Source organism: Prionailurus bengalensis, chromosome D1 (assembly GCF_016509475.1).
Source record: "Prionailurus bengalensis isolate Pbe53 chromosome D1, Fcat_Pben_1.1_paternal_pri, whole genome shotgun sequence".
In the NCBI taxonomy this organism is placed as follows: domain Eukaryota; kingdom Metazoa; phylum Chordata; class Mammalia; order Carnivora; family Felidae; genus Prionailurus; species Prionailurus bengalensis.
Genome location: NC_057346.1, coordinates 70130480 through 70155317, shown reverse-complemented (window position 1 = coordinate 70155317; position 24838 = coordinate 70130480). Strand labels below are relative to the sequence as shown.

The 24838-nt window shown below is 49.6% G+C and overlaps 1 protein-coding gene across 5 annotated transcripts in view; it reads right to left on the bottom strand.

Annotated features, from left to right (window-relative positions):
- The window catches only part of ARNTL (aryl hydrocarbon receptor nuclear translocator like), a 99937-nt gene that overhangs the window by 56687 nt on the left and 18412 nt on the right, over positions 1–24838 (bottom strand). For 4 of the 5 annotated variants that reach the window (XM_043580707.1, XM_043580706.1, XM_043580704.1 and 1 more), the window contains exon 2: positions 13125–13197. The exons of the other annotated variant lie outside the window; for it this stretch is intronic. The gene's annotated coding sequence lies outside the window, so the exon portion shown is untranslated. The remainder of the gene's footprint in view (positions 1–13124; positions 13198–24838) is intronic. 5 annotated transcript variants of the gene reach the window in all.

Here is a 24838-nt window from a genome sequence, read left to right as displayed (position 1 = left end):
CACCGCTCAATGTGGTAGAACGGTATCTGCCTTCGAGCAGTTTCCCAACAGCACGCGGGAGCTTCGAGAAATCCACGAGCCGAGTATCTCAGGATGTGGTGAGGTGTCGTGAGCACCGCACCTGAGAAACACATGTCGGGTCTCACTGCAGGAACACCCAGCGAGTCCAAAACCAAAGCACTCAGGAGTCAGAGACGGAGGGAAGGAAGCAGCCCTCGTGTACGTGGACTCCTGTCCTCCTGACGGTGAGCCCGGAAGCAGGTCCTACTTGCCTTCTTTCGTAGACACAGGCAACGAGCATCCGAGAGGTTAGGTGATTTGCCCAGGGTCACAGAGCCGGGAAGTACGGGAACCAGGATTCACACTCAGGTCTTGGCCAATCCAGTGCCTGCGTTCCTTCCAGCAGATCGTACCATAGGCAGGATCCTTAGGGACCCTCTCAACCCCACAGTGTGCCAAGGATATGTAATTCTGGGGAGGGGATGTGATCTACCCACTGTGACTGAGGAGTCACTAAGCCCCTGACTCCTGGGCCGGGCTCCTAGAGCACTGCGCGTGCACGGTGCCAGGCATTTCTTACAGGGCACAGGCAAAGCCGAGCACAAAGTTTTAACAGTCCAACCTATCTGCTCTCAAGTGCCCTAGAAATAAAAGCGAGGGACGGGGTGCCTGGGTGGCTCAGTCAGTTAAGCGTCTGACTTCGCCTCAGGCCATGACCTTGTGATTGTGGGATAGAGCCCTGAGTTGGGCTCTGCACTTACTGTGCGGAGCCTGCGTGGGATTCTCTCTCTCTCTTTCTCTCTCTCTCTCTCTCTCTCTCTCTCTCTCTGTCTCTCTGCCCCCTCCCCACTTGTGCTCACTGTCTCAAAATAAACTAAAACAAAACAAAACAAAAAAAGCGAGGGGAATGGGAAACTGTATTTTGTACCAACTATTCCTGTGATCCTGGGACCCCATCAACAGGTGGGAAGCCAAGTGAGAACGCCGTGAGCGCACGGAGAGGGTCACAGAACCAGCCCTGTGAACCCAGCGGACTAGCGTGTGGCAGCCTTCTCGTTCCTCTGGGCAAGTGTTTGCTGCCCACCTACTGTGTGCGAGACACTGAACAAAGCAGCACAGGACAGGGAGAAGAAGCCCGGCGTTGAACCGTGGCTCCCCGATGTGTATTACAACCAGCACATCGACCTCTCTAAGTCTACTTTCTTCATCTGTAAAGAAGAGCCCTGTTTCACAAAGCTGTTCTGGCTACTGAGTGGGGTGACCCATGCCCCGGGTATACGGCAGTGACCCAGTCAGCACCAAATGGCCGGGAGTTTGTTCATTGCTGAGAAAGCAAAAGAGCTTTACTCATGCTGGAGAGAAAAGGAGTGGACGAAAAGGTAGCCACACCAAAGCTCTTGTAAAAACTTAGCAGGACTGGAGCGCCTGGGTGGCGCAGTCGGTTAAGCGTCCGACTTCAGCCAGGTCACGATCTCACGGTCCGTGAGTTCGAGCCCCGCGTCGGGCTCTGGGCTGATGGCTCAGAGCCTGGAGCCTGTTTCCGATTCTGTGTCTCCCTCTCTCTCTGCCCCTCCCCCATTCATGCTCTGTCTCTCTCTGTCCCAAAAATAAATACACGTTGAAAAAAAAAAAAACTTAGTAGGACTGAAGTAGCATCAATCCTCTGAGGATTTACCAAAGCATAAAGAAGTCCTTTAAGAAATTGTGAGGCACTGAAATATCTTAAGGCAGGGTGGGGAGAAGGAGAGGCAGAATGAAAGGAAAAAGGAAAAGAGAGGAAGGAGAGGAAGGATTTGAATAGATCAGTGCGTTGGTAAGAGTCAATGAAGTTAACATATATATATATACATACAAAATAATGTCATTTGATTGCTGATGGATAGAGTTGCCTATTCATTATGTATATTCTTCTCCGTCAAGCTCCTATTCAATCTTCAATACCCTACTTGCTTGATAATTTCTTCCACCACCCCCCCCCCCATTCACCTGGAGGTTAATTAATCTTCACTCTGTTAGTTGATTCTTACAATGTACATGTTACATGGTCTCTGCTCATGGGTTCCCCTACCTAACAGTGAATTCCTGAGAGCACATGTTGTATATGATTCATCTTGGTGGCCTTCCTCTGTCCCGAGGAGCCCCAGCCAGCAGCCAGCAGGTTGGAGCATCCCTAGAGGAGAACCTTCTCTCTACAGCAGGAAAAGGAGCCAGGACTCATATTTATAAGTATCCATTCTATGCTGAACATTTGAGAAGCACATTCCAAGTCTTAATTCATATATTCCTCAAAATGCCCCATGAGGGAATTATTATCCCTATTTTGTAGAAGGGAGACACTGAGGCTCAGGGAGGTGAGGTCAACAGCCAAAGTTTCATACTGCTAGTAAAAGTGATGAGGCCAGGATTTGATTCTCGGTCCATCAGACTCCAGATCCCCTTGTTTTCAGTAGACCAGCCCACCTGCATGAGTCTAGTGAAGCTGAAGGCATCCAGAAAGGATGAGTGGTCTGGACATCGAATCTCCCTGCAGGCTCATAATGAGGTTAGTGCTAAGGAGCTTTGACCAACACAGGGTAACCTGTTAGCAAAAGCCAGGCACCAGGTCAGAGGGACAGAGAGGAGGCCTCGGGAGAAGACAGAATTCTAAATTTCAGAGACAGTTAGCAAATGGCAAATTGACCATCTCCCCAGACCCATCCTGTCTAAGGAGAAGAAGACACATTCTGGGTCAGCAGTTCTCGACCACGTGTGATCAGTTAAGTCCCCTGGTCCAGAATTCACAGATCCTTTCTAAACACTGGGGAAACATTCAAGAACACGATCCTGTGTTAAAGCTGGGAGAAAGCTGTGGACAGAAGTGACCACAGGACATCTAGGAATGTCACTTCCTTGTCCTTTCTCCAGCCCCAGCCCAGTAAAGGAAACTTCCATGGTGCGCTGTAGGCCCAAAGCGACGTCTCAGCCTCACAGGGGTCTGACTCCACTGCATTTGGAGGACCTGCGTCCAAGAGACTGTTCCTTACTAGCTGTGCGACACTCAGTAAGTCAGATCTTCTTTGGGCCTAAGTGTCCCCAGATATAAACGGGGAGGAGGAGAATGCCTGCTTCAAAGGGAGGTCGTAGGGACGCTATGAGAAAACACATGTGGGAAGAAACTGTCCATGTCAAATGGCGTTCAGATGTAAAGAAGGGGTGCTGGGAATCGTGGGGTACCTCACCACATCACCTGCTGCCCCCCTCCCCAAGTGTCCTGGGCTTAAGGCCCGGCACTCCCGGGTGCAGCTCCTTCAATGCCGAGCTGGCCTCCATACCGATGGTTCGAGGGAGAACACAGGAGCGCTGGGAGAGCTGTGGAACAGGAAGCTGTGATTTGACCCTCCTCTTCCAAAGGCTACTGGGCACAACAACAGCCCTTAAATAAGTAGTTAACAATTGGCTACAACAGTTGAGGAACATTTTTGTCATCATGCAGGATGATAACCATCACCAAAATCAAAATCTGAAAATCATTTAATTAAACCTATAGACTAAGACAAATGTATCATTTTGATGGCATGTTTGTGAGTTTTTAAAGTTTTAAGTGTTTAAGCAAAAAAAAAAAAAAGAAAGAAAGCTAGATAATTAAAGTTATAATTGGATACTCTTGGGAGAAGCATGAATTGGTAGAGCCTTTTGGGAGAGCAATTAAGCAATATTGATTCAAATTTTATTTAAAAAAAATTTTTAATGTTTATTTTTGAGAGAGAGAGACAGAGCATGAGCAAGGGAAAGGTAGAGAGACAGGGACACACAGAATCTGAAGCAGGCTCCGGGCTCTGAGCTATCAGCACAGAGCCCGATGCAGGGCTCAAACTCATGGACCGCAAGATCATGACCTGAGCTGAAGTCGGATGCTTAACCGACTGAGCCACCCAGGCGCCCCTGTATTGTTTCAAATTTTAAATTCAAACCATTTAAGTTGGAAGCCCCACTTCTTGGTGCCTATGCCACAGAAAATCTCATGTAAAAGTTCACAAGCGTGTACAACAATTCCCACATCAGCAGCCGTGGCGATGGCAAAAGATCAGAACCTGGGTGTCCACCAGCACGGGAATGATTAAACAAACTTGAAATGTATCCATACCATGGAGTACTGGTAGGGCTGCTTACCCCTTACGTTGTAAGTACCCCAGTACTTACATTGGCTGCCAAACGTAAGGCACGTCTACCTGTACATAGCGACTTGTAAAGATGACCATAAACACTGACAGTCGGCCACTGAAAGGAGAGCTACAGGATGGTCCAAATAGAGAAATTCCATTTTTACAAAACAAAAGTGAAAGTGCGTACGTTGGAGATAAGGGCAAAGGAGGTAGAAGGAACACAAGCGAATGAAAAAGTCCAGGACTATACCCAACAAAGTCTCAACTGCCCCTCGGTGGAGAAGGCTGGAGGTGGAGAAGTCACGAAGACTTCCTTCCTTCATGCGAGTGCACTTTAGTGTTGTCTGAATCTGCTACAAGTGTAGACTCCTTTGTGATGACAAAAACAAACAAAAATAGCCCTAAAAGGTCATAGAACGATGATAATTTTTAAAATTCCCGTGCTTGCAAGCACTCCCCTCAAGTAAGCACCCCGGGACGTAGCACAGCCTCTCCATCTCTGCCTGTGGCCACCGGCCCTGTGCACACCCCTGGGCTTGCCCAGGAAAAGACTACAGGTGGGGATCGTCTCCGGGACTGAGAATCTCAAATCCCTCAGCTATTTCAATAAGAATTCTACCGAATTACAACTATTTCAACAAGCAGGCTAATAAAAAGGACTAAGTGTCTTAGTCAAAATTTATAACATCATAAATTACTGAATTCAAGTTCACTTGTTGGCAGCCTCTCTTAAATAGGGGCCATCAAAATTGATATCCTGCATTACCCAACACTGTATGTTGACTGATTGAGTCACCACTGAAGAGTTCTTAAAAACTGCTTGATGAGGAAATCCCATGGGGAGGAGAGACAGTGACTCCCCCAAATCCAAAACGGGCCTATGTAAAACACTATAGTCACTTGGGTTCTCATAAAATCCCAGCTTATGGGGTGAAGTAACCTTCCTATCTAAGGCCAAAGTTGCTGATGAAACAAAATAATCCTAAATCAATTCAGTGTCTACGAGGTGTTGGGTTACGTTTAGGAGAGACCGCCCAGTCTGTGACCTGCAGGCCAGGTGAGCAGCTGGGCAGGGCTGGGCAAGGGTGGGTAAGGGTGAACAGCTGGGCAGGGCTGGGCAAGCCAGAGAAGCCACTGGAGGAGGGACCACCACTCTTCCCCAATGCCATCAGACCTCCGATTTTTCACGCAGGTTAGAAACCCAGATTTCTAGACAATATCTACCACGTGTCAAGTGTTGGACACATATTCCAAAGTTTTACAATGTCGTGAGCACTGACAAAATACATCTGCCAGCCAGATGCAGCCCATGAATCAAGTTCTCAACCTCGGCCTGAAACTATCTACATTTTCTTAATGGGTCATCTTTGTGCAATTTAATTTTTAGAAGGATGGGAGGAGGCAGACAAATAATATGGAACGAGAGTCAAGTGTTTGATAAGTAAGAAAATATTTCTAACGTACTTGAGGAAACAATGGTAGTTGTCTGGGTCAAATTCTGAAGAAATTGTTAAAATTTGTTGGCTATACCAGGCATGAGACACTTGAGAGGGAGAACTTCCCAGGTCCAGAGCAAATTTCCACAATTTACTGTCAATGAATCTCCAAGAACTTACTCGACTATGTTTATCGTAGGGCATTGAAAATAACAACATCAAGTACAGATGCTAGGTGTCACTCAGGCATTCGGCATCCGGGAGCACCAGTGTGGGTCATGCAGCCTCTGGGCAAGATTCCAAGAGAGGCCTGACGAATCTCCCTCCAGAACCAAAACCAAACTCAACCAAGACTTTAGAGTCAACATCAGAAAACTGTGCTCATTTTTCCCAAAGCCAAAAAAGTCACAGCTATATTTGTGCTAATAACAATATCTGCACATAAACTGCAACTCACAAAGTGCTTTTCTGAAGCACTAGCTCACTCCTCGGAGCCTTTAACTGCATCGTAGACTTTGTATCTCGTCCAAAGTCGTCTTACAGTTACTGCTAATGACACTACCTTTCAAAAGCAACAATGATAACAGATTATTTGGCATTTGCTACATGCCAGGGCTAAGCACACTTTCATTTCCCCTTCACACGAGCCTCACAGAGGTGATCACGAGGATCACCATCCCGTGCGGCAGGGGAGGAAACCGAGGCCTACAGAACTTGGGTGGGCAGTCTGAGTTACACCATCAGCAGGCACAGAGCTGAAATACTGAAGCAGGTCTGCTGGGGCCCGTGCTCTAAGCCAATCTCAATTTGCTGCTGGCAAGTGTACCCAAGGCGTGGCCAGGGTCCTTCTGCTGCTCCTCCCCCACACCCACTTTCCCTACTTGGTCAGAAGCCATTTTTTTTATTTTTATTTTTCCCACTCAAAACTGGTATGAATCACTCCGGGCTCAGCCAGCCTGGCCCTACAGGGCCCCGGAGGCCTGGTGAGGTGCCCCTGGGGGACCGGCTTCCTCGCTGCCAGCTTAAGGAGGGTAGCCAGGCCTGCTGGGGTCTAGATGGGGCTTTCACGTCACCGCTGTCTGAATAGGGTCTGGGAAGCGGGTGCTGACAAGTCACAACAACCCTGTGAAACGGTCACTGAGGTACGAAAGAGGCGGGTGGAGGAGAGGGGAGGCGCCTGCAGCTTGGGAAAGGAGAAAATATTTATTTAGCCAACGGCTATGAAATATCTATTATTCGAGGCCCCAAACCAGACCCGTGAAAGAGGGAGACACTGTCTCCAATGTGCACAAGGATAAATTATGCAAACAAAAACACGGAGCAAGAAACACACACACAGCCCCGTTCATACACATACACTCACCAACACAGGCACACACACACGCAAACTGCATCGTCCAGCAGCTGCCCTTAAGGCGGTAACCTCTGTGCTCCCTTCCCCAATTCCACAGACCCCTCGGCCCTGACTATGCAAGGTACTGCCCTGCCACAGACACCACGCCACGGCTGGTCCCCAGGGGTGCCAGAAGGACAAGGAGGGCAGGCACACAGATCACGATGGCCCTCGGTGGTCAGAGCCATCCCCCAGAGTGTGTGCAGGGCCACAGGAAGGTGCTGGCTCTATCCTAAGGGGAGAACAGGGTCCACTTCCTTACAAAAGGAGGAGGAGGTGGAGAAAAAGACAGAAGGAGTGGTCCCGGGGGTCTGAGACAAAGGCATCCCGGCGAGGCACAGACCCTTCCTCAGCACAGCGGCTCTGACATGGAAACAGGTGAGGGGTACAGGCTAAAGCGTGTGGGGGTCCTGGGGGGCCCCTGTGGCCCATCTCACCAGATGCGCGTGGTGCAGGGGGCAGGGAGAAAAAGCGGGACGTGAGGCAGGCTGTGGAGCAAGTCCGTGTGGCACACCTACCTACAGGGCAGACCCCCACAGTCCTGGGCTCACCAGGCTGTCCAGTAGAGGGGCAAACGTTCACCGATCTACAACCACACAAGTAAACGAAAACCGGCCTCTGTGGCGAGCACTGCAAATGAGCGGGAGTGCGGGCTGCGGGCACGCGTGGCAGAGGGACCGCGGTGCAGGAGGGAAGGGGAAGGGCGCCAACCTGGTCGGCACATGCGGCAAACCCCCGCTCGCATGTCCCGTGTTGACCTGGGCCTCGGTCCCCTCAGAGGGGGCGTGTGCAATCATAATGATGACACTTGCCACAGCCAACACCTGCCGAGGCCCTGCCACCACGTGCCTGCCGGCCAAGCACTCTGCCTGGGCTTGCCAAGCAGCCAGCGAGCCGTAAGTGGTATGTGACGAGAACAGTGATGGTGACGATCAGACCCAGGTTTCTTATCGGGGAGGTCAGCGGACACTTCCTAGGAGGCGGCCCATCAGCAGAGGTCTGAAGGCACAGAGTGGGCATGGACCAGACAAACCAAAAGGAAAATGCATCCATGCGGCGGGTAGCTTTTAAAAAGTCCCTGAGGACACCTCCGGATGAGGACAGCAGCTCCAAGTGCCAGCTGGAGCACCCTGGTCAGCAGGACGCCTCCGTGGTAAGAACGGCTACATCCTCTAGGAAGCCCTCCCAGCTTGCCGTGAGCCCCCACGCAAAAGCTGCACGTTCAGTACAATTCCCCGGGTCTGTGGCAAAACTAGGAAGTGGAGAGGACGCAACGAGCGTTGAGCCGATGGCCCCGTGTGAAAACACGAGCACGTACTGACTAGCACCCGGGTGCGCTGTGCCCACTCCCATGGGGAGTACAGACGCTGACCTGGCATCTGCAGGGTCTGAGCCTCTTCCTGCACCACTTGTCGGTGTTCACCGAGGACTTTACAGGGCTCCAAGGGCAGATAAAGAAGCCCCCGGGCGTGTCCACAAAGGACTGCTAGCTTGTCCTCACCCCCTAGCCAGAAAAGTATTCTCAGCTAGGTGATGGGGGAGAAAAGCTGTCAGCGGTTAGCAAGAATCGTCATTTTGGCTAATTTAGGAAATCTGGGATTCACCCAGGCTGAAGCTGGGCAGACCTCACTCCTGAGCATTCCTTGATGGGTTATTTTTCATTTTGAATTGCTGTTACTGGTCCATCGACAAGGGAGTTTTTTGAAAGTCAGGGGCAACGAATGTAAGGAAGTTACATTCCTGAGGCCCCAGCATGCCGGGAGACACAGCAGGCGGCCACACACCCACACCCAGAGCAATGCCTCCTGCACTCAAAGCTGAGGGGACAGGCGGGTGGCTCTGCCCAACCCCACGGCCGATGAACCTCCAATTTCAAGTACATTTGATCACGTTCTAAGTCTGCGCAAACAGACTTTACTATCCTTGCTTCAACACACACTTCCTGAGCCGGATGTACTATGCTGGTGCTGAGAACCAAGAGTGTGTGTGTGTGTGTGTGTGTGTGTGTGTGTGTACACGCACACACGCATGTGTGGTCCCCACCCTTAAGGAGCTCAGTTTACTGAGCATAACAAGTAGTAAATCAACAGCGTGCTGATAAGCACTTTGGAAGAGAGAAATGCAGGGTGTTGTGGGAGACAGGAGGAAGGTCGTCCCCAGGTCACAGCGAGGAGCAACGGGGGAAGGAAGGTGTCCGGAAGACTGGAAACCTGAACTGAGCTACTGAAATGGGGAGCAGGGCGCAGGTCATTCCCCAGAGGGCCCAGAGGTGATGGCTGGTGGGAGGCTGGGCCGAGGTTAGAAATACATGAGGAATGTGCCCACAGGCCAGATCATGAAAGCCTGCAGGCCTACCAAGGAGCTTAGGTTTTATCCTGCAAGCAATAAGGAGCCCTTGGAGAGCTTTAAGCAGAAGAAAGCCATGATCAGATGTGTGAGTTATAAACATCATGCTGATAAGGAGTGTGGGGGTGGAATGAGGGAGGACAAAAATGGACACAGGAAGAGCAATTAAGAGGCTTTTGAAAGAAATCCAAATGATGAGTCCTAAGGGAAGGAGTAGGGAGGGAAGAGAAGGGAGTGGACAAGTGAGAAGGCACCCTCTTTACTAGGATGGTCACCCACAGAACAGGACAGCGGAGGGAAAGGACAAAGGACGACTCGTGAAGGAGACGCAACTTGGGGCTGCAGTCCCAGGCACGGCAGGTGACACAGGGAGACAGACGCACCTGGCCGCGGGGCAGGGATGGGCCCGAGGTGCCCGCGGGCAGTGGACAGCAGCCAGCAGCGCAGCCTAGGAGGAGGTTCTGTGCTGGATATGTAGTGCTGGATGACTGCAGGGTAGAAAGGAGCACTGCACAGGCTCCGCCGGGGAGAATCCTCGCGGTGATGAGAAAGGGACCAAGCAAAACCCTACCAAGCTAAGGACAGAAGAAAGAGCACTAGCAAAGCAGGCTGTGGAGGCAAGGGCTTTGGGGCTGGAGGAGAACCTGGAGAGGCAGGCAAGGTGAGGCGAGGCGAGGCGAGGGAGCACCTACCGAGGAGGGGAAGAGACAGTTCAGAGGCCACAGACGAGGGGCCGGAAAAGGGAGTCCTCACTGATGGAAGCAGTTAGGTGTTAGCAGCCACGGCCCAGCAAAAGAATTAAGGAGTGTTGACAGTTCAGCTGACGTCTGTAGAAGTCTCAAACAGAATTATGACTTTTCCCCCAACAGCCTCACTGTCTTGCTTCATTTCTTGGTGGGGCCTTCCGATGACCCTAACTAAACTGTTGGCCACCCTCTCCCTTTATTTTACTTCAGGGCATGATCACGCCTGCCTGACCTTACACACCACGTCTCATACCTTTATTCTGTCTGTCTCCCCTACTAGAAACATCTTCTCAGGAGTAGCCTCATGAGGACAAGAGGCCGTGTCACCTCTACAGCCACGGTGCCAAGAGTCAGTGCCTGGCACACAGAGGTTAAGCACCTTGTCCCAAGCCTCTTGGCTCATTACAAACAGCAAATATTCACTGAGCACATAGGACATGCCCAAGCCATGATAGATGCTGGGGGTGTGGGGGGAAACACCCGGCCCTCACAGCTTAAAGTGGAAGGTGAGCAGAGACAAATACCAAATATTTAAACAAAAAGTCGATTATAATTGCCGCAGAGCTAGGGCCGAAATCTGTCATGCCTTCCAGTGATATTTCCTTTCCAAGCCCACGACTGTCAACCTTCTCCAAGTTCCTCCAACCCAGGAAATTTTTACCTGGGGAAACAGTTAAACGATTCAGGTTTGGTCTTGATTTCTTGCAGAGATCCCACACTTCCTCCACCCTTTCACCAGACTCCTAGGAAGTGGAAACACCCACACTAGGCTCTGAATATTTAACCCGCATAGCTCAGCCCGTCCCTAGTCCTTCTACGTAAGTGGGAGGAGTAATTCCAGACTCAGGTGAGAGAAAACAGGAAGCAGAGTCACCCGGGGGTCAGATCTGGGTTCAAATCTCCTGTAACCTTGGGCAGGTTACTCAGCCTCTTTATGATCTGATTTCCTCACTACTGACGTGAGAAAACGAACTCCCCGTGTTGGAGGCCGTCGCAGAGAGGACCTAAAACGACACCTGTAGAGCACCAGCACCGTGCTGGGGACCTACCGAGGGCTCCATAAATGGTGGCTCTGAACCACTTACACCTGCTGCCTTTGTTCCCAGATCTCAAACTGCTACATTCACACAAACCAAGCCAAATGTGACTTAGAATCCAAACCAAAGAACGTACACTCAAAATGCTCAGAGCACAAATTGATAACCTGGCCGGATGACCTGAGGAAGTATCTCAAACTCCCATACATGGGCCGACCCTCCAGTAAGAGGTCTCATTTCAGTCTCCTGGTCTACCCTCTCTTCCCCTCCATTGTGGCAAATGCAACTCTTTCGCCGACAGATCGCATCTTGTCTTCTGGAACCCAGACGTGGGCTGGGTTCCGTGTGCAAGCTGCGGCACAGCCGTGAGCACCACGCCTCCAAGGGCGCATAAGAACACAGTCACCAGCCCAGGGTGCACACAAACCCCCAAGCACCGCTTGGCTCCAGAGAAGGAAAAGGGCACCGGTCGCAGCATGCTGTGCCTGCCTCAGACCTAAAGAAAAGGTAACTGCGACATGCAAATGTGTACTCCCTTCTTTTAAGGCCCACACTCTCTATGGGTGGTCTATTTTCCTAGTGTCTTCGATTCTTTATCCCTCATTTATGTCCAACCCTGTGCAGCCTGGAGCCCTCATCCCCCATTCTCCTCCTGTGGCATCCTGTTCCTCAAGGCCACCTGTAACCAACGTGTCACCAAGTCAGCAGCCTTCCTTCAACTTCCTTCTCCATGGTCCCTGCTGCCCCCTTCTCTTCCCTTCCTGGGACTCTCTCCTCCTTGGCCTTTGGTTCTCTTCTACCTTTTTCTTCCATCTGGAATTAGGCACATTCCCCAAGGCTCAGCTCTCCGCTCATCATGGGGAGAACTCATTTAATCCTACGGCCTCCCTTCCACACCTCCAGACCAAACCCTCTCAGTCCCAGCTTCAGCCCTGCACTTCCAATTGTCTACGGGACATTTCCTGTGGATGAACCACTGTCATCCTGAATTCAGTGTATCTAAAACCAGATGCACCAACTACCCCTCTCAGTCTCCAATGTCTACATGTGCCAGTGATGCCACTGTGAACCACCAAGTTTAAACTTCCATTTTCTTTGGCTCCTGTTCTTAAAGTCTAAGAATACTGTAAATCCTATGATCTCCCTTTGCAATAGCTCTTCTATTGGTCCTTTGCCCCTGTTTTCACCACCGTTAACCACATGCCATCATGCGCAGATTGCTGCTGTTCCTTTGAACAAGCCCCATGCCTCCTGTCCAGCTATGAGAAGAACGGTCCGGTCCTAGCGTGTCGCTTCTGCCATTTCACTTCTTTTCCCCAAATAACCTCAATGGCTTCCCACTGCCTCCAGGACAAAGTCCAAGTGCCTTAGCCTGATATTCAGGGTCCAGAGAAGGAGTCTGCAAACAACAGCCCACAGGCCAAATCCTACCTACCACCTGTTTTTGTAAATAAAGCTTTACTGGCACCCAGCGGTGCCCATTCATTCATAGCTGCTTTCATGCTACAACAGCAGAGCAGAGTAGCTGTGATAGAGACCGCATGGCCTATGAAGTCAAAAATATTTACCGTCTGACCTTTTACAGAAGAAGTTTGCTGACCCTGGTCTAGAACAATCATCTCTTGCCAAAGGTCTGGCCCATGACTCCTCTGAAGCTCTTGCTCCTGTGGGTCTGTTGCTGAGCCCACTGTCTTTGTGTCTTACGCCCACTTTCTCAAACCCGAAAACCTTATCTCACTCTTCTCCGGATTTTTCCTTCAAAACCCAGCCAAAGCCCGCCCTGCCAGGAGCCTGGGTGCCATGAGCCTTACACCTCCTGGATGCCCCTCCAGAGCATCTACTTCATAAACCTACAGTGAAATTTCACTTCTCCTGTGGATCCCTTCTGCATGTACTACAGGCTTCTCTAGAGTCTAGGCTTGGTAACCTCCACAGAGCTGTGCCAATGATAACTTTCTTGCCCTTTATTCCAAATACCGATCCTCAACAGCATAATTTGGTAAGAAGGCATCAAACAAACTTACCAGTGAAGGCCTAGGATTCCACATTTGAAAAGTTAAGCTTGGGTCCAAATGCGTGCACTCTAGCCAGCACCACCTAAAGCCAACGAAATAAGAGTTCAGCTTAAGAGAGGCTATTTATATACCGTCTTTCAATTTACAGCCCCCAATAAGTTTTGATTTACCATCCTCTCAGGATGCCCATTTCTGTTACTTTGCCCAGAAAATTGTGCTCATTTTTCAAATCCACTGGACAGTCTTTCCCTAAGAAGCCTCCCCAGTGTCCCCAGCAAGCCGGGCACATCCCCCTCTCAGTTCCCATGGAACTCTCCCATGGCGAGACATTTATGGCAACACGTGACACGTGGGAGCATAATTTCTTATTTAGGAATGGGGGTCCCTAGAGTCTAGGCTTTTCAAGAGAAGAGGCCTGTTAAATTTACCCCTACTCTCACCCCACTGCCTAGAACGCTGCGGGCATTTAGGTAGTCTTCAATAAATATTTGTAAAAATGTGAGGAAAAACAACCCACTTAATTCATTACCACATGCCTGGGTATTGAAAATTCTGCTTGATCACAATTTTCCCTATAGAAAGGCATGCCTCAATCCCACTGCTTTTAATAAGCAATGGCTTAACAGGAAGGATTCATGAGATTAATGGTCTGAATGCACACCTTTGGAATGACACTCCCCTGGGCTGAGAGCCTTCAGAGGCTTCCAGAATCTAAGAAGGCAAGCCCAACTCCGTAAGCAGGCTGCCAGGCCTGCACGAACTGGCCCAGCCTGAGTCCACAGCCTCAGCTCAAGTGGCCTCCCCCACTGACCCCACAATCCAGACAAACAGGCCTGATAGCGGGCCTTCTCTGTATTCCCTCCAGCTGGAGGTCCTTCTTCCCTTCCCTCCAAATTATCTCCTATTGAAATGCCATCCATTTCAAACACTATGTCCCAGACCAAGTTCATGATGGGGCCAATAAGTTGTTTTTTTTTTTTCCTCTCTCTCTCTCATTTGTGTGTGTGTGTGTGTGTGTGTGTGTGTGTGTGTGTGTTAAAACATACATAACAGAAAATTTATAATCTTAACCATTTTCAGGTATATGGCTCAGTGGTATTAACACGTTTGTGTTACTGTGTAACCATTACCACCATCCGTCTCCAGAACTCTTTTCCACAAAACTGAAACTCTATACCCATTAAATGATGACTCCACGTTCTCCCTTTCCCCCAACCCTTACTCCCAGTCTCTGAAACCCAGTATATTTTTGTGAAATGAATAAATGCTGGATAAAGACATGAATGAATCTGACCTCAACCCTCCTCACAAAAGCCAGAAGGGCTGTCCCATAGCACTGGACGCCCATGGCACTGTCTTCATCGTTCTTGGATTTCTTTCAATCTACAGCAATCCTGTTTTGCACAACTGTATTCTTCTTCAGTGGGCAAACTGTGACTTCTTTTGAGAGGTTAAGCTCTTGTCCAGAACATGCACTTGGCCTGTCCTCCATGTTGCCAGACCCAACGGGCAAGCCTTAGTCTTTGTCTAAAAGCTCTTGATATCAGTAAACCATTCCCTTTTGCTTGACGACTCCTTTCACTTGGCTTCTAGGACAGCACTCTTGTTTTCTGCCCGCTGTTTCTCACTGGCTGTTCTTTCCTTTTGCTGGTTTTTCCTTCTCTCCTTGCCACTCAATGTCAGAGTGTCCCGGGGCTCAGGCCTCATTCTCATCTCTTCTCTGTATGCCTTCAGTCACCCCTCGGTGATTTTGCCTAATGTCAGGGATTCAGATACCATTTGTATGCTGAGGATGCCCAGATTTTTCTCCAAGCCCGGACCTCTCCTTTAACTCCTGGCTGGTAGGATATATCCAACTGCCCGCTTCAAGTAAGATGTCAAATACGAGCTCTGTGTAAGTCATGTTCAATGTCCCAAACTTAACATGTCCAGTGCCGACCCCTGGCCTTCCCCCAGACCTGCTCCTCCAAGTGTTCCCCATATCAGGCTAAAGACAACGTTCTCAAGTTGCCCAGGCCAAAACGTTCATAGAGTCATTCTTGTCTCCTCTGTCTTGCTCCATATCCAATCCTCACCAAAATTGGTTTGTACTTCAAAATATATTCAGAACATGACCATTTCTCACCCCCTCCACCATTACCAACATAGCTGATTACAACAGCCCCTGCACAGGTGTGCCTGCCCCCCACCCCTCCCCTGCGCTTTGGCTCTTGGTAACACTCCTCCCTCCATCCACAGTCTATTCCCAGTACAGGAGGGAACTGGTCACAACATAAGTCAGAACAGGTCATTTCTTTGCTTAAAATCCTGAAAAGCCTTCCTAGCAAGGCCAATGCCAAGGAGATGAATGTTTATAAAGTAGACCTGCAGGCCCAGGGGCAGGCATGGGGGGAGGAAAGGTCTTCGGGCCAGGGCCCAGCTCCCATCCATCTGTCAAATGGCAGTCCTGGCTGTGGCTCCTATTATCTGATTGCAAAAAGAAAGGAAACTTTAAAGGGAGACAAATACAATCAGTCAGCTTCCTTTTCCAGTTGAGGCACCATAAAAAACCAACAGCACTCACATTTCTCAAGAAGCACATAAGATATGTCAAGTCTGCTACCACTTAATAACTGGTTTCCAAAGATAAATCTAGCCTTCTGGAGAATAGTTATTACCCCCCCTTGGTGGTGGGGGGGTGGATCCTCCTTAAGCCCCTCTTTTTCTTGCCTCCTCCAGCTGGTCACCAAGCCCTGGTTGCCTCATTGTCTCTAGACTTTCTCCCACTCCTCTTTACCGGTGGGACGGCTGGAGGTGAAGTCCAAATGACACAACTAAGGGCTTTAATTGGCTCAGGTCTCTTCGGCTCTCCTTAGAGCTACAGTGGCAACCTCCTAACCTCTACTCACTTATTTATTTCCAACCACAAACCCAGACACAGTGTCTGTAATGACTTTTAATAAAACCTAAATATGATCAAGTCCTCTGTTTAAAACTCCTCAAAGAGTTCCTACCTTGTTGTACCATAAATTCTTCACAACATAGTACAGTAAACCATGCTAAAGACTCTTTTTTTATTTTCCATAGATGCTTTTCTTCTGCCTTCTTAAAAAAGACCATGAAGGCCCCAACAAGGGTGGGCAAATGGTCCAGCGCGATTAGACTACTCCACTCCCTGGCTGCAATGACAGGCACAACATCCAACCTAAGCCAGGCAGAGACTTGCTCTAGAACTGACATATAGATGCAGAGAAAGGAGTTGTCCCTTCACTGCAATTGCTGGACTGGGTCTGTCAGCAGTGGTGCCCCCACGAGGAGCACGGTCCATCTGCAGTAGGAAAGACTGATGCCAACATACAAAGAATAGCAGACAGGGAGCCAGACGGCAGCATCAACTCCCATTCTGGAACCCCTTCCTTTTGTGAACTCCTGTAGCATCCTGCCCGACTACGGAACCAGTAACTCCCCGTTTATGCCTCCACTAGCAGGAGTCCCAACAGGCACATCATATAAATTTCCCATATCTGTGTTTTTCCCATATCTGTTTTTTCTCTCTGCCTGGAATGTGTGCTCCTTGGATTTTTACACAGCAGCCAGACCTTTAGCGCTATGGAGGCTTCCCTGAAGGACAGCACAGTTAGTCCAGCCTTCCAGATGTGCTCTAAAATGCCTGGAAGGCACCCGTTCTGTCGCACCATAGACTCCTCCTGGTCTTCCCAGCCTTAGCTGGTTGCCCAAGCTAGAACCCTCATTCTCAACCTGGTCTCCTCACACTTCCTCGTTGCCATGTGGACTTTCCTCTTCTTGCTTTCTGTCCCTCCTTGTCTTCTCCTCACTGCACTCCAGCCACCCTGGCCATCTTTACCCTGCTGTTCCTATACCCGAATGCTCTTTCCCCAGTTCAACACACAACTCACTTCTTCACTTCATTCGCTACAGTATACACTATGGTACGAGTTCACAAAAGCCCATTTCTTTTTTCTTGGGGGCACATGGCTAGACTCTATTTCCCAACAGCCTCCCTTGTAGTTAGAAGTAAACATGTGACTGAGTTCTCACCAATGGGTGGGACAGATGTGTCCTTCCAGTCCTTCCAGACTGGCCCATAAAAAGTTCTCCACAAGGGGCATATGGGTGCCTTAGTCAATTAAGCATCGGACTCTTGATTTTGGCTCAGGTCATGACCTTGCGGTTCGTGAGGTGGAGCCCCACATTGGGCTCTACACTTATAGTGCAGAGCCTGCTTGGGATTCTCTCTCTCTTTCTCTCTCTCTCTCTCTCTCTCTCTCTCTCAAAATAAACATTAAAAAAAATTTAATAAAAATACAAAAACTTCCCCACAAGACCATCTCTCTTTTTATTCATCCTCCAGCTGAATGGAAAGCAATCTGAGGGCCTTAAAGAGGGCAGAGCCATAAGATATAAGGAATGTGGGTCCCTCGGTAACCACAAAGAAGGAGCAGCCAAACTGGAATTTTTCTGTACAAGAAATAATGTTTTCTTGGGTCGATAACACTGAGATTCAGGGGTTTGTTTGCTACTTAACCTAACAGCTTGGTCTCCTTCTCCACGAGACCTTCTCTGACTACTCTAAAATTCTCCTAACACTTCTTAGCCAACCTCCTTGCTTTATTTTTCACCATAATCTTATTACCATATTGGATAATGTGTATTTTATTATTTTGTTTTCTATCCCCCCAAATCTGAATGTGAACTAGAGGCAGGAAATTTTTGCTTTTTGTTTTTTCCTTTGCTGTATCCCCTGGGTCTAGAACAGTGCTGGCCATGTTATGAACAATCACTTATTGTTGAATGACTGACTGAATGAGTGAATGAATGAAGTACATGGGCTCCAAGGTCAGGAGGGCCTGGGTTGAGGCCCAGCTCTGCCATTTATTAGCTGTGCAACCTGGGGCAAGATACTCTACCTCTTTAATACTCATTTTCTTCATCTGTAAAATGGCGGAAGTAACAGTACTTTCTTTATCGAGACCGGGAATAATTAAGATCGTGAGGGGCGCCTGGGTGGCGCAGTCGGTTAAGTGTCCGACTTCAGCCAGGTCACGATCTCACGGTCCGTGAGTTCGAGCCCCGCGTCAGGCTCTGGGCTGATGGCTCGGAAGGAGCCTGTTTCCGATTCTGTGTCTCCCTCTCTCTCTGCCCCTCCCCCGTTCATGCTCTGTCTCTCTCTGTCCCAAAAATAAATAAACGTTGAAAAAAAAAATTTATAAAAAAAAATAAAAAAAAAAAAGATCGTGAACATAAATCCCTACATAAATCCCTCAGTACTGTGCCTAATAACAGCTCAGGTTCCATAAATGCTAATTGCTATTGTTATCAACTCAAGGCCAGAGGACAAGACTGGGTGTTAGGCCCTAGCAAGGTCATCGGCAGAGCCATACTTTGCAGCAGAAGTTGAATGGATATTTAAATGCACAAACTCTTCTGGAAGAAATTGTGACAAACACCTAGGTAGTGAGATTTAAGAACTGCCTAAAAGATCCCAGTAAATTGCCAACGATCAGAAAAACATGACAACTGGTGTCAGGGGTGATGAAAAGCGGGCACACAGCCTGCAGAAAAGTGCTACTATGGAAAGAACGCCATCTAAATGATGAGAGATCACTTTGTACCTTTTAAGAAACAATTTTCACAGCAAAGCTCCAGAAAAGAGAGGCCCCTTGCATCATGGGGACAAGGTAATAAGGTTATAAAAATGGAACTCAAATAAACCACACACAGGGCCCACATGGGCCCAATTTCCCAGGAAAAATAGCAATTGCTACAGCATTCGGATAAGGGAGTCACGCTTGGGCCTCGGCATAGAAAACAGCTTTCAGACATCATTAGGCTGCAGAAGAGCCACCGGGTTTACCAAATTAGCAACGCCAGCTCTCACCTGCCCCTCTCTGTCATGTTCATCTCTTTCTACCCACACGAGGACACGGCTAATGATACCCAAAGCCTGTGCCTGCTTCGCCATCTTCAAAATAGAGAACCCTCCAGAATGAACAGCACGGTGCAGTCTCCAGAGGCCCGCCCGTGGAGACCTTGGATCAGACCTGCTCTTAGATCTCACCTCGTGGAACTCTGCAGTGCTGGGCCTTGTAGACAAAGCATCACCCCACCCCACCCCCACCGCCCCAAGAAGCTCTTTCTTCCTGTGGCCCCTCGGCTCTCAGCAAACTCCCCCACCCCCACCCTATAATCCCTTTCATCTCCACCCAGACCCCTCTCCCACCTCGGTACCCCTAATCACTGGCACTCCAAGCCTCTGGTTCTAGTGTCTGTTCTCCCCCTATATCAGAGGCGTGGCAGCTTTGTGGTTAGGAACCGAGATTCTGGAGCCAAACCAACCGGGTCTGATCTTGGCTCTACAGCAGGACGATCTTGGGCAGTTGATGAGTTACTTTATGTCTGTTTCTTCATCTATAAAATGGAGGCAATGGTAGCGCCCCCCTTGGGTCGCTGTAGGGATTAGATGAGGTAATATATAGGAAGTGCTTAGACCCAAGCCTGGCATCTGATACATGCCCTAAAGCAACACTGCTTCAGCCAAACCCCAAACATATCCCCATGTCCTTCCACCTCCATTTCCTCTGTCAGCCTTTTTGTTTTGCTGGGACTGTCCAGTCCCATCTCAGCCAGTCCTTTCTAGTGCTGACAACAGCAACTCCCCCCCCCCAACACCTTTCTTGACACCCCCGTCCCCGCCCTAGCCTCCCGAGGAGATGGAATCCCTCTCTCTTCTCTAACAGAGTAGAGCTGACTGCCCCAGGACTCTCTTCTTAGCCTCCAGTGAAGGACCACCAATTTTAGACTTGTTTTCTCCTTCCCACTCCCAGTTCGTGGGCTCCTCAGAAACAAGGGGGCACTGGGTGTTTTCTTCCCCAGTTTTTATTCCCGGCAACTCAGCTGACATTTGCCGGTTGAAATGGTCCACGTAATCATCAACCAGAGACTGAAACAGCAACGACAGATCATCTGGGCAGAGGAAGCCTTCCCCGTCACCCCAAAGCCACATGGATTCCAGGCTAAAAAGAACACTCAGAACCAAGTCATTGACACTGGTTTGTTGGTTTCATTCTGGTTATTTCCTTATGACCAACAAAAAACCAAACTGTTTCAGCAAGTTTGCAACCTGCTTCCACTTGGCTCCACAGCAGGATGGTCTTGGACGATCGTAGCTTCCACTGCTGGGAGCACTTCCGGACAGGCTCGTTCTGGTTTAAGGAGACATTGGAGGTTTTTTCCCCCCTCAAAAATCCCATTTACTTTTTCTTGCTTTAGGGCATTTCTTTTTTCTTTTTTTCTTTTTTTCTTTTTTCATATCATTTATTGCCAAATTAGCTTCCCTACAACACCCAGTGCTCATCCCAACAGGTGTAGGGGATTTCTTAAAAACATCATGAGCAAGGGATCACTGTTTATTTTACTGTTTTAATCAAAGCATCAAAAATATAGGGATACAGAAGTCCTCAATTTGAGCAGATAAATTACTCCTTAAGAGAGTGTACTGGCTCACCTCTACACTTAGGAACAAACAACAAGTCATGTATTACTTGTAAATACACAGCCTTTCTCTTAGATCTCATTTCACATTACTGTTACCCTGCTTCTTCATTCGTGGAAAATACAACAAAAACATTCCTAGCATTTAAAGTAAATTTTAAATATATCTTCACGACATTTTTCTTGAAAAAAGAAATTCTGATTCTCTGTGTGATCTTGGGCCATTGCCATTAGCTAGATAAATGCCAACGTAATAAAATCATTCTGCAATACACAAAGATGGCCAATGTAGCATTAGCTGAAAGAACAAAAATTAAAAGCAAGTGAAATGCCCCATAACAAACTCACGGCTTATTGAAGGCACTCCCTCGATAGAATATTATGCGGCCATCTTAAATGAGCACGATCAAAACTAGGGAGCCACATGGAATGGGCTGAGGATATAATCTTAGGAGTAAAGGGAAGGCAGATATGTGAGCATATGTGCTGAAACCATCAGGGTTGCCCTGGTTGGGCAGATCAGGCCCGGTGTTTGAAATCAGATGCAAAGGGGGCGCCTGGGTGGTTCAGTCGGTTAAGCGTCCGACCAGCTCAGGTCACGATCTTGCGGTCCATGAGTTCGAGCCCGCGTCGGGCTCTGGGCTGATGGCTCAGAGCCTGGAGCCTGCTTCGGATTCTGTGTCTCCCTCTCTCTCTGCCCCTCCCCTGTTCATGCTCTGTCTCTCTCTGTCTCAAAAATAAATAAACGTTAAAAAAAAAAAAAAAGAAATCAGATGCAAAGGAAAGGAGGAGAAAGCTAAGAGGAGATCTCACGCAACAAGGCCAGAGGGAATGATGGTAGCTGTGTGAGAATGAGGCCTAGCCCTAGGCACAGGGCAGGGGCCATGTTTAGGAGAGCAGAATCGGAAAACGGGACAGCTTCCCGAAGCCAAGGTCATTTCAGCAATTCCATCCCAAAGCAGGCAAGGGGGATGGGAAGAGAACCCTCACTAGTTTTGCAGAATGAATCAATCCCTGGGTGAGTGAACAATTTTCAAACGCCACTCAGTGTCAAGGCTAGTCTTCTCCACAGTGTGGCCATGAGGCCTCCCACCTGAAGGTTCAGTCCCACCCAAGCCTGCAGGGCTAATCCTGACCCAGGGCAGGAGGGATTTAAGAGGCTCTGGCCTAGAACCCAGGGAGTTAGCGTTCTGCTAACCTGGCAGATAAAGAAAGTGAACCACCCCAAGAGAATGAGCATCTTGACCAAGGCCTCACAGGGAGTTATGGGCCATGCTGACTCTTAAATCTGAGTTTGCCAGTCCCTGGGTTTAAAGCTTTTCTGAAGAGCACCCTGGTACAAAACTGACTGATGATTCGAGCTGACTGGCCCAGTATAGAGTGTAGAAAACCAGCTCATTCCACAGAAACAGTGGCTTATGAATTGGTGAGCCCAACCAGACCAGGGCAGGAAGATCTCTGTGACCCTGGGACACCAACAGTACCCCTCAAGGAGAAAAAGTCCACTCCTACACCCAGTCTGTGCTAAACTCCCACTTTTTTTTTTAATGTTTATTTATTTTTGAGAGAAAGAGGGAGACAGAATCTGAAGCAGGTTCCAGGCTCTGAGCTGTCAGCACAGAGCCTGACGTGGGGCTCAAGCCCATGAACCATGAGATCATGACCTGAGCCATGCTCAGGATGCTTCACTGGCTGGGCCACCCAGGTGCCCCTAAGCCCCCACTTCTAACTCCTCAGTCCCCTGCACTCCGTTGGTTCAGCTGAAGCTCTGCTGTCCTGTGGGTGCCAATGTCCGTCCCTAATGCCTCTGGCACTGGTATGCCACCTGCAGGTCTCACAAGACAGTCTATCTCTGGACAGGTGACAATGACTCCAGAGCTCCTCTCCACCTCCCCTGACCCTTTTGATTCTTATACCTATCCATCAGAATCCCTAAACCGGACCCTTCCCGCCAAATACAAGGGGCCAAACTCATTGCCGTGGCATTTAAGGTCTCCCCTCATATGGCCCACACCACCTACCAAATCATGCCTCCCAAGGCACCCACCCCTGCTCCCCGGACCAGGCAGGGGCTGCCCTCCTCTTCCTTATACCATCCCCAGAAGCCATGCTCTCCCCGCCAACCCCAAGTCCCCCAAGAACCAGCCCCAGCTTTCTCTGCTTCTCCCCAGCCTCCTCCAAACACACTGGTGTTACTCACATGGTCTCCACTGAATGAGCGTAAGTTGAATCACACTGTCTCCTTGGGTCCTGCGCAGCCAAAGGGCCCGACTCTCACTTGTGGAATGAGCAAGCCACCCAGATACTGTCATTCAAAGGACTATGCACAGGAGGCACTCTGCTCCCCCAAATTTGTTCTAAACATACTGTGAGAGATTTTGTCACTTCAGTGGTTGTCAGACTCTCTCATGACACCCCTTGGGAGTGGGGCTGCAAACATTAGACAGCAATGCTGGAGCCAGGACCACTGGTGAGGAATTGGAGAGCTCTTTCCACCTGTCATGGCTGCCAGTGGACACTTCCTGAGCTCCTACTATGTGCTACCCCACGGGCGCAGGGTCCTTAGGGTACAAATCTGAACAAGTCCGTATTTGCCCCACAAAACTTTGGGCTCATACAGGGAAAAGAGTGAGACGTGTTCCACTGGTGCGGTGTGATCAATGCCACGGAGGGAGAGGACACAGAAGGAAGGGCAGCAGGGAGCAGAGGTGGCCACGATGCAGTTCAACCCAAGAAGGGGCTGGGGAAGGGCTCAGAGAAGGCCACGCGGAGCTGGTCCCAGAGGGATAATCGACACCAATGACGAAGACGATGGCAGCAAGCGCTTACTGCGCACTCACTTATGCTAAGCACGGGACAAAACACTCCACTTGCTTTATCGTAAACTCATTTACTCCTTTATTAGTGAGCCGCTGCTATCTTCCCGCCACCATCTCACACACTGGGGACACAGCAGTGAACAAAATAAACACTGGTCTCTGCCCTCGCAGCTTACCTTCTATTGAGAAGAGAGACGATAAGCCAAGTAAGAAAGTAAACTGCAGACTGTTAGATGACACTAAGAGCTAAGAGGAAAAAGAAAACAAAAGGGAAACAGGGAAACATCTGGGGGGCAGTGGGCTGAATGGTACGACTTTACACAGGGTGGCATGTGAGAAAAGACCTGAAGAAGGGGAGTAACCACACCATACAAATATCTGGGGGAAGAGCATTCAAGGCAGAGGGAGCAGTCAGAGGAAAGAGCCCGACCCCGAAGCCAGCTTGGCGTGTTTGCGGAACAGCAAGGACTCTGATGTGGCTGAAGTGGGGCAAGAGGTGGGCAGGTGGGATCAGTGCATTCGGCCACATGAGTCGTGCACTGCGTAACTCGGGGTCGGGGGGGGACACCACCCACATGCACCAATGAGCTACGCACGACCCAGCCTGCTTGGTTACCCACCAGGCCCTGGGCTGGGAGATGGGGTCAGACAAGCACCAGGCAGCCCTGGGGGCCATGCTGAGGATTTGGTTTTTCCTTTGAGTGAGACAGGAAGCTACTGTCGAGAGGGTTCTGAGCCAGAGGCACGACTTGATTGGACCCCGGCTTACTGGGTCACTGGGCAGAGCGCATACAGAGCAGGGTAAGGCTGGAAATAAAAGACCACTGCAGAGGCTACGGCAACGATCACACTCAAGTACATATAGTGTTCCCCTCCCAATCCCATGAAGGAGTTCTGCGCTCACTCTTTCATAGATGAAGACATTGAGGCTCAGGAGAGATCTGGTAACTTGCCCAAGGTCACTGGGTTAGGCAATAGCAGAACCACCGGGATCGGGAAGCGGGGGAAGAGAACGTTCTAGGTGGAGTGAACAGCACCAGCCGTGGAGCAGGAGTTTGGCAGGGCCTGCCACACTTAGGGAAGGGGAGGCTCATGGTCCAGGGGATCCAGAGCCCGAGGGAAAATGACCATGGCAGCCAGCGAAGGCCTGTCTGTTCCCTGTCTGCTCACACAGATGCCTACCAGTGGCATCCAAGCCCGTCTGGCTCCCTGGACCAGAACAAGCACCTCCTAACCCAGCTCCCTGCTCCATGCTTATCCCTCCCACTTCAGTCCATGGGCAGCCAGAAGAACCTTTAGAAAATATGAATCACTTATTGTCTTCGTGCCCTCAATGCTCCAGTGGCTTCCCATCATACCAGGCACACGGGGGACCCTCAGATGACATTGAATGAATAGATGACTCCCTCATCC